Below are 8,053 nucleotides of genomic sequence, written 5' to 3'. Positions count from 1 at the left end.
GATACACAAGCTCACAGCGCGTCACTTCATGTCGCGCTGCGAGCTTGTACATCTGCTATTTATTTTTTTTATCGAAAAATCTTGAAAGTGTCTTGTCAATAGAAAAATTCAATTGACCAGATCTGTAGGGGGCACAGTGGAGTAACATTTTTTTTTCCTCCATCCGATGAAATATTTTATTTTCTGGCCAAAAAGTGTATTTTAGACGTGAGGTGGGGGCTTCCGAGTGTTCCCACTAAGGAAAGTAGGCTTTCAACATCTTAAAACCGTCTGTTTTGGTGAGGAGCGAAAGTGTATTTTTTATTTTTACCACAGAGGAGAGGCTGTGCAGACTGCGCTTCCAGGGGTGTGCGGGCAACGGCTCGAAAGTAACATGGCGTTAAGGAGAACTCCTCCTAACGCTATGGACCAGAGCTAGGCTCCCAAGTAGGGATGCACCGATATATCGGCATCGCCAAAATATCGGACCGATATCAAAACAATATATCGGTTTTACCCGATATTTTATTTTATGATATTTATGTTTGAATGTGAAGCTGAAAAAAGGCTTTTGTGACAATAAAGGCTGCAGATACAATCAGCATTTTATGGAGAAGCTTTCAAAAGGGTCAACAAGTTGGAAACATGTTGAATAAAAAATACTACATTTATATTGTAGGCCTTATATCGGGTAATAAGAATGCTCTAGTTTGTTAGAAGTCTGCATTTGCACCCAGAATCACAGATACTGTATAATAAGAGTAAGGTAAACCCTACTGGAGACTTGTAATGCACTATCGGTATAGGTCAGTTTGAGCATTCAAATGTATCCCTAGTCTCAGGGCCAATGCATATTAAAATCAAATCTTATGGGGGTCCCTGGATATCTTTTCAATGGGGGTCTGTGGACTATATCAATTTGGGGGTCCTTGACATGAAAATATTTGAGAACCACTGGTATAGGCTACTATAGCTTGTGCTATTTTAATAAAAGACAGCCTGAGAATTACTTCATGACCATGCGTGCATATGCAAACATGAATCAGAACTGCAAAGATCCAGCTGTGCTTGATTTAAATCTAATACTAATGGTGTTAATTTTGACAGCAAAGTTTTATTTAGTTTTAATTTTAGTCTTTTGAATAAGATTCCATTTAGTTTTAGTCATCTTTTAGTCATTTACATACGTACAGTTGATTTAGTCGACTAAAATGTTATTTTGGCAGGCCTTAAGGCCTGCCAAAATAACATTTTAGTCGTCATCAATTGATGACATCGTAATGCCTGATTTATACTTATAAATAGCCGATCTATACAAGCTCACAACAGCTATTTTCGGAGCGTGACGCCCCCATGCAGGATGCAGCCAAGCATAAAATGACTCGTCTTAGTTCTACTGGATCTCTTCTCCACTAGTCCCTCCCTAACATTCGTCTCGTTTTTATTTGTTGACAAAATTGTCAATATATTTAGTCATAGTTTTAGTCATCATAGGTTCGTTTTTGTTTAGTTTTCGTCATTGAAAAAGGTAGTTGGATGAACATTTTTCGTCATGGTTTTAGTCGACAAAATTAACACTGCTTTCTACAGTCTGCTCTGTTTAAGCATGCCATATGGTCACACAGCAGGCAGACCTGGGTATAAAGCCCGCTTCATACTTCGTCGCATAACGGTGCAGCGCGTCAGAAACAGCGGAGCGACAAGCCCACAATGCGACGTGCTGTAGGTCTTGCAGGTTTTGTAGGTCTGCTATTTTCAACGCATGACACCGTTGTGCGACGAAGCATAAATTAGGCACGCCACGAGCATCATTTCAGAATCGTTATTCGAGTTATGTGCTGCAAAAGAGCAAAGTATTGTCACGAAAATGCCAGGAACAAACGTGGCTACGAGCATATATTTGGATACAGGCACACACAATACCCACAGTGTGCATGCACACACATTTTCATATACACAAGCCATTTGGAACCATGGAAACTACTGAGTCTGAAGTGGTATCTTGGGAGATGCCACACATTCACATACCCACAAACACACAACTACAGAACTTTGGAATACACATGAAGATCAGCACATTTGTTTTTGGATCCTATCATAGGTGCCTTTTTACAGTTCTTGCAGAAGATTACAAGAGCCAGCCATTTAAAGGTGTGAAACCGACAAAACTAAGGTACATTGTCATGAAGATGAGGGGAGCTGACGATACTCAATTAAATGGGTGAGAGCAAAATAATTCTCTTCCAAATGTAACCTAATTGTTTGAAATGTACATGATTTATCCGATGTTTACCATATACCATTGACACAAAGATAAACGGAGGTAGCAGGCAGCAACAGTTTTTAGATGGCAATAATGCAACTGAAATAGAGTGGTACCACATCATCAGAGATGTATTTTTTTTTTACTTGTATCCTCGCTTCTCAGTCCGTTGTCATGGATACACCATTTGTCAGTGATGACCAATAGTGAGTTATTTTTGTTAGACAATCTTTTTCTCTTAAACTTAAAACATAGAAAATGTTTAAATGTGCCATGAACTCTTTATAAAGCTCATGATGTTGTTAAATATCCCAAGGTATGGGGTATCTATCTTACACAGTAAAAGTATTGCCTATTATGAATTAGATATTCATCATAAATCTGCCTGCCCAAGTCATGTTTGAGCTTGAGGACAGAGCTGTTCAGAGATTGAACATTATGAATTTGTTCTCCATGTTGTACTGATCAACGAGGTGAAAGAAATGTCACTCACACGCACGTGTACACACAGAAAAGTTTCCATGCGTTATGTAAAATGAAAGGAGGTTCTGCACACTTGGATCAATACAGCTTTCTTTAACCACTACAACGTGTTGTGTGAGCTTGTCGATCGGCTATTTTAAGCGAAAGCTTTCCCAACAATAATAGAAAACAGAAAATACACTAGTATAGAGCCCTGAGGGACTACGGTTAAACATATTGGGCCCTTTTTTCCGTGTCTTAAGTACCAGTCTTTGACTTCACTTAAGACCTGGAGGCGTGGCCAATGCTGTTTGCCACTCAAAATGGCCAAACAGCATTGTCCACGCCTCCAGGTCTTAAGTCATAAGACCTGGTACTTAGGACACACAAAATAGGGCCCATTGGGTTTAAGTGGTTAATTAAAGTCAAGCTTTCAGTTTGATGATCTTCATCATGGCAAAGCTTTTGGTCAAACGACCTTCGAACGAAGGTCGCCTGACCAAAAGCTTGGCTTTTATTAAAGAAGCTTCTACTGATCCAAGTGTGCAGAAACTCCTTATTGTCTCCGCCAGGCCAAAGGCGTGGCCATGAGCAGCTAATCTCTGGCACTTTAGGACCGATAGGCGTGAAACTGCACGCAGACTCTTAGAGGCCAAGTAAAAACCTCTGCCCAATACTTCTCACGTTGGCCTGTTAGACTGTTACAGCACAGCCGATTTTTTGTTGTTGTTGCAAAACACATTTATAGTTATTGCTCCTACAGATTTTGTTAAAGCATCACGCAAATCGGTACACATGGGATCAAGACGGATCTGTCTGAATTTTCTTATTCCATCCTGATTGGCTTAGAATGGCTTCTAGAGTTTGCAGGAGTGGCCCGTTTTGAACAAAATGCCTCAAATCATGAACCCTGATTGCCGTGAAACATTGCTGGCCCACAACAACCTACCTGGCCTGGCGGAGACCTGTATCTAGTTCTATATACTTTTCAGTTTTCTAGCACCTTGACTATTCTATAGTCGTGGTGATTTCGTTTTCTCCACGTCTCTTCTCTTTCAATATTTCTTTTAATTGTTTTTGACAATTCTCTAACTCCTAACTAAACATGTTCGGCTCACACAGAAAGAGTCGGGACACTAATATTTGACCAACTTTGATTTGCAGATTATGCAACTGAAATATGCTACTGTATGGTGATGCATCACATTATCCAAACAGGAAAATCAACAATGTCTTATTCAACCCAAAAAGGTATGTCATACAGCTGAACCTCTTTAACCCCTAGCTATTATGCATGTGACAATTTTACTTAATTTTATTGTAAAATATCATGTTCTTGTTTTTGTTAATTAATGTATTTCAATGTCAATTGCTGTCTCATTATGCTCAAGTATAATACACACAGTATAATGTAACTCTGTGAGAGTGTACAAATGGAACCTTTTTATTTATCTTTGGGACCCCAATCTACACACAAAATGTCACTGTTAACTGACCTGTAAGGGTCCATTAAGAAGAGAACCAGTGTTTTTGATAGTTGTTTGTTGAGCATCAAGGAAAAATGCAAGTGCAAGGAATGGGTGTGGTAGGGCTTGGTAGATTAACATATCTAGGACCACATGAAAAATAATAAAAATAAACACAAATCTTCTTTTCTGGGGGTCCCTTGCACAAAACATTATCAAATGGGGGTTCGCAGCCAAATACATATTCATTTGGGGGTCCTTGACATGAAAAAGTTTGAGAAACACTGCTCTGAGAGAGGAATACTTTGGCAAACATATTGGCTTCACAGAGGGATTGGTGTGATGAGGCATTTCTGCATAAATCCACAGGATGCAGGAGCTTGGTGCCTTGTTTTTCTTGCCGTCCTCCAGCGCAGCCCTTCACTGCAGGGAAACTGTCCAAGGTGAGTCAGCAAAACAATGTGTGTGAGGAGGAGTGAGTCTGCACTTAACTGAGACTAGTAAAAACAACATTTGAAAGCCTGCTCGCTTTTCCTTTACCAATAGCTATTGACTTATTATTATTATTAGAGCAGATTACGCTCCAGAGAGGGGGTGATGTTGACAGGAGGTTATGCCAGAGAGAGCTACTGTATACTGGATCCATACCCTAGAAAGTTTACAACCTCTAGGTTTAAATGATGATTTTGACATGAGTGTTGCACTAGTAAATCACAATAGATTACATTTGCTCTTTGCTTTATGATGGCTACTGCCTGATGTCTGCATTGTATTGCATTTTGTCTATTGTTTTTGTTTTTTTTGTTTGTATATATTGTAAATACTCACACTTGTCCTTTGGCTTTTGTAGTACACTTAATTGTAGGACTACAACTCCCATGGTGTTTGTAGTATTTTCATTGTAGAACTACAACTCCCATGAATTTTGTCACTGAAATGTTTGGCACAGGTGTGACACATTCATCAAGTGGTGACTCCCTGGACCTTTATATACTGTCATATTCACTGTGCTTCACTGTGTATTCACTCTACTTATATACTCATAATCTGATATTGCACAGTTTTGAGTGTGGGGAGGCTCCCTTTAATTGTTCATTTGGTTTCCTTCAGGCTCCAGCACCTCACCCAAGTCTGCTGGCAGATGAGCTGTGTTTTTTTCACTATTAAATATTCTGACCAAATAGTGCCTTTTCATACCACAACTCAACCTACAATAATATGTTTATATTATTGGAAAGTTTTACAAACATTGTTAAAATGTTATATTCAAGTGCAGAAATAAAACAAATATTTTGTTCTAGGGTGAAACTATGCTAAAATGCAAAAACACTTTATTGGACATTGCATCAGACCAGAAACAGGAAAACACTTGTGACTTTGTAATCTGTTGCCTGTGTGTTGAATAATGAATTGTCACTGTAGTTTAATCTACTGTATAATGCTGTAGGTATCTGAGAACCTTTCCATCCCTTTATGACGAGCCTGTCTCTCTGCTGTGTAGAGCCTGGCTCTCTGCTGTGTAGAGCCCGTCTGTCTGCTGCGTAGAGCCTGTCTCTCTGCTGTCTAGAGCCTGTCTGTCTGCTGTGTAGAGCCTGTCTGTCTGTGGTGTAGAGCCTGTCTCTCTCCTGTGTAGAGCCTGTCTCTCTGCTGTCTAGAGCCTGTCTCTCTGCGGTGTAGAGCCTGTCTCTCTGCTGTGTAGAGCCTGTCTGTCTGTGGTGTAGAGCCTGTCTCTCTGCTGTGTAGAGCCTGTCTGTCTGCGGTGTAGAGCCTGTCTGTCTGCTGTGTAGAGCCTGTCTGTCTGCTGTGTAGAGCCTGTCTGTCTGCGGTGTAGAGCTTGTCTGTCTGCGGTGTAGAGCCTGTCTGGCTGGGGTTGCTATGATGATCAATTTACCATATTAGGGACATCAACTGACATCGACTTCCTTGATTGGCCAGCCCAACCCATCAGCGGATTGGTCAAACATTGCATGACACTTGTGCCACTGAACCAATATAAGTGGTAGAGCACACTTTAGGACTCCATTCTGTTATACAACGACACTTGAAGAATCTAAGTTGATCCCTGGAGGAGCTGTTGTGAGAAATGTATTCCTGGACGCTGCATCTGAACACATTACCAGTGTTAGATGGTCAGGCTGCTGCTGCTGCCGTGGGAGACGAAATCTACACATTTGGAGGGAACCGTAACGTCGACAAGGATCAGATTGATGTTCACGTCTTCAACACAGTCGCTTTACGCTGGAGGAAGTTGACCCCAGTGACAACTGTAAGAGGAGAATTTCAAATTAAGGTTCCATCCAGTCGCAGCGGCCACACAGCTGTGCTGATAGAAGATATGATCTACATCTGGGGGGGTTATGATTATGACACAAGGAAATACTGCAACGTGCTTTATGCATTTGATGTCGACACCCACAGATGGTTCAAGCCCAAGGTTTCTGGAACTGTTCCAGAAAGGAGGACCGACCACACAGCCTGTGTCTTGGGGAAGGTCATGTGTGTCCATGGAGGACACAATGGGAGGACTGTATACCATAACAGTCCCCATAACTTGCACAATGACATGTGCAAGTTGGACACCACCACAATGGTCTGGGCTTTAATTAACACCAGAGGCACTCCACCTCCTTCTTCTGCATGTCAATCTGCCACCATCATCGGGACAAAGATGTTTGTATTTGGGGGCAACATCAGAGTGTTTGACACAGAGACCAACTGCTGGCTGAAAACACCTTCTGCACACTGTGCACAGCTTCTTCCAGGAGAACGCTTTGGTCATTCAGCCTTTACCTACAATGGAGAGCTGTACATATTTGGTGGAAGAAACGAGAATCATACTACTACTACCCTCAATGATCTGTGGAAATTCAGTCCAAATACCTTCTCCTGGAAGAGGGTTGAGCCCAAAGGGAAAAGACCGTGTGGGATGTATCTGATGTGCTGTTGCATTGTGGGAGATCGTATCATCCTCTCTGGACCTGCTGACCTGTACATGCTAGACTTAAGTCCTAGTCTGAAGACATTATGCAAACTAGCAGTTATTCAGTACTATCTGGACCAATCAGAACTCCCACACAACATCAGGTGGGAACTGGAAGCCATGACTAACAACAGCAACAAATAAATAACATAAATAAGACTGGGTCCAATAAGGGGCGTGGCCTCATGTGGATGTCAGACTTCATGTGACCAATCTGTGATGTCAGTCAAATACTGTATGACATAATGACTCCATATTTGGGCAAGGTTTCAGCCCGATCTGACTGCCATTGACTTCCATTATAACATTGAAGTTAAATATATCAAATATAAAAGGAAAAAAGGCAAGGTTCCAGCCTCATCCAAATTCCATGTGAGAATTCAAAAAAATAAACCAGACATTGTTTATGTTTTTAAAAACAATTTGTCACGAAAAAAAAAAAAAAAAAAACAATCTCCACATTAATGGTTAAAAAACCTCCTAACTTGAGCTGTATGTGGGCAGGGCCGTGGAAAGACGTTATAGGTTACGGGTGCTGTATGCGCATGCATGCACGTGCGGTTTCTGGGGTTATTTCGGTTAATTCGGTTCCAGAACACTTATTGCACTAAATCCCCCCCAAATAACGACGACCAACAACAACAGGCACATAATGCAAAAATGTTTTGAATTTTTTTCTTTATAATTTTTTTTTAATATAATTTTTTTTTAATATAATTTTTAAATTTTTCATACTTTATTTTCAGGGGGTGCTGCAGCCCCCTCAGCACCCCCACTTCCCACGGCTATGCGGGGAGCAACCGGAAGCCAGTGAAGTGAACACAAAGAAAACTAAATTAACTAGAAAAAGTGCTCCTCGGAGCACAGGTCTCCGCCAGGTCAGGTACGTTATTCTGGCCTCCT

The sequence above is a fragment of the Gymnoscopelus braueri genome (assembly GCF_963280865.1).
Source record: "Gymnoscopelus braueri genome assembly, chromosome: 22".
NCBI classification, from domain to species: domain Eukaryota; kingdom Metazoa; phylum Chordata; class Actinopteri; order Myctophiformes; family Myctophidae; genus Gymnoscopelus; species Gymnoscopelus braueri.
The sequence above is the reverse complement of the archived record's forward strand: the minus strand, read 5'-3'. Positions refer to the sequence as shown.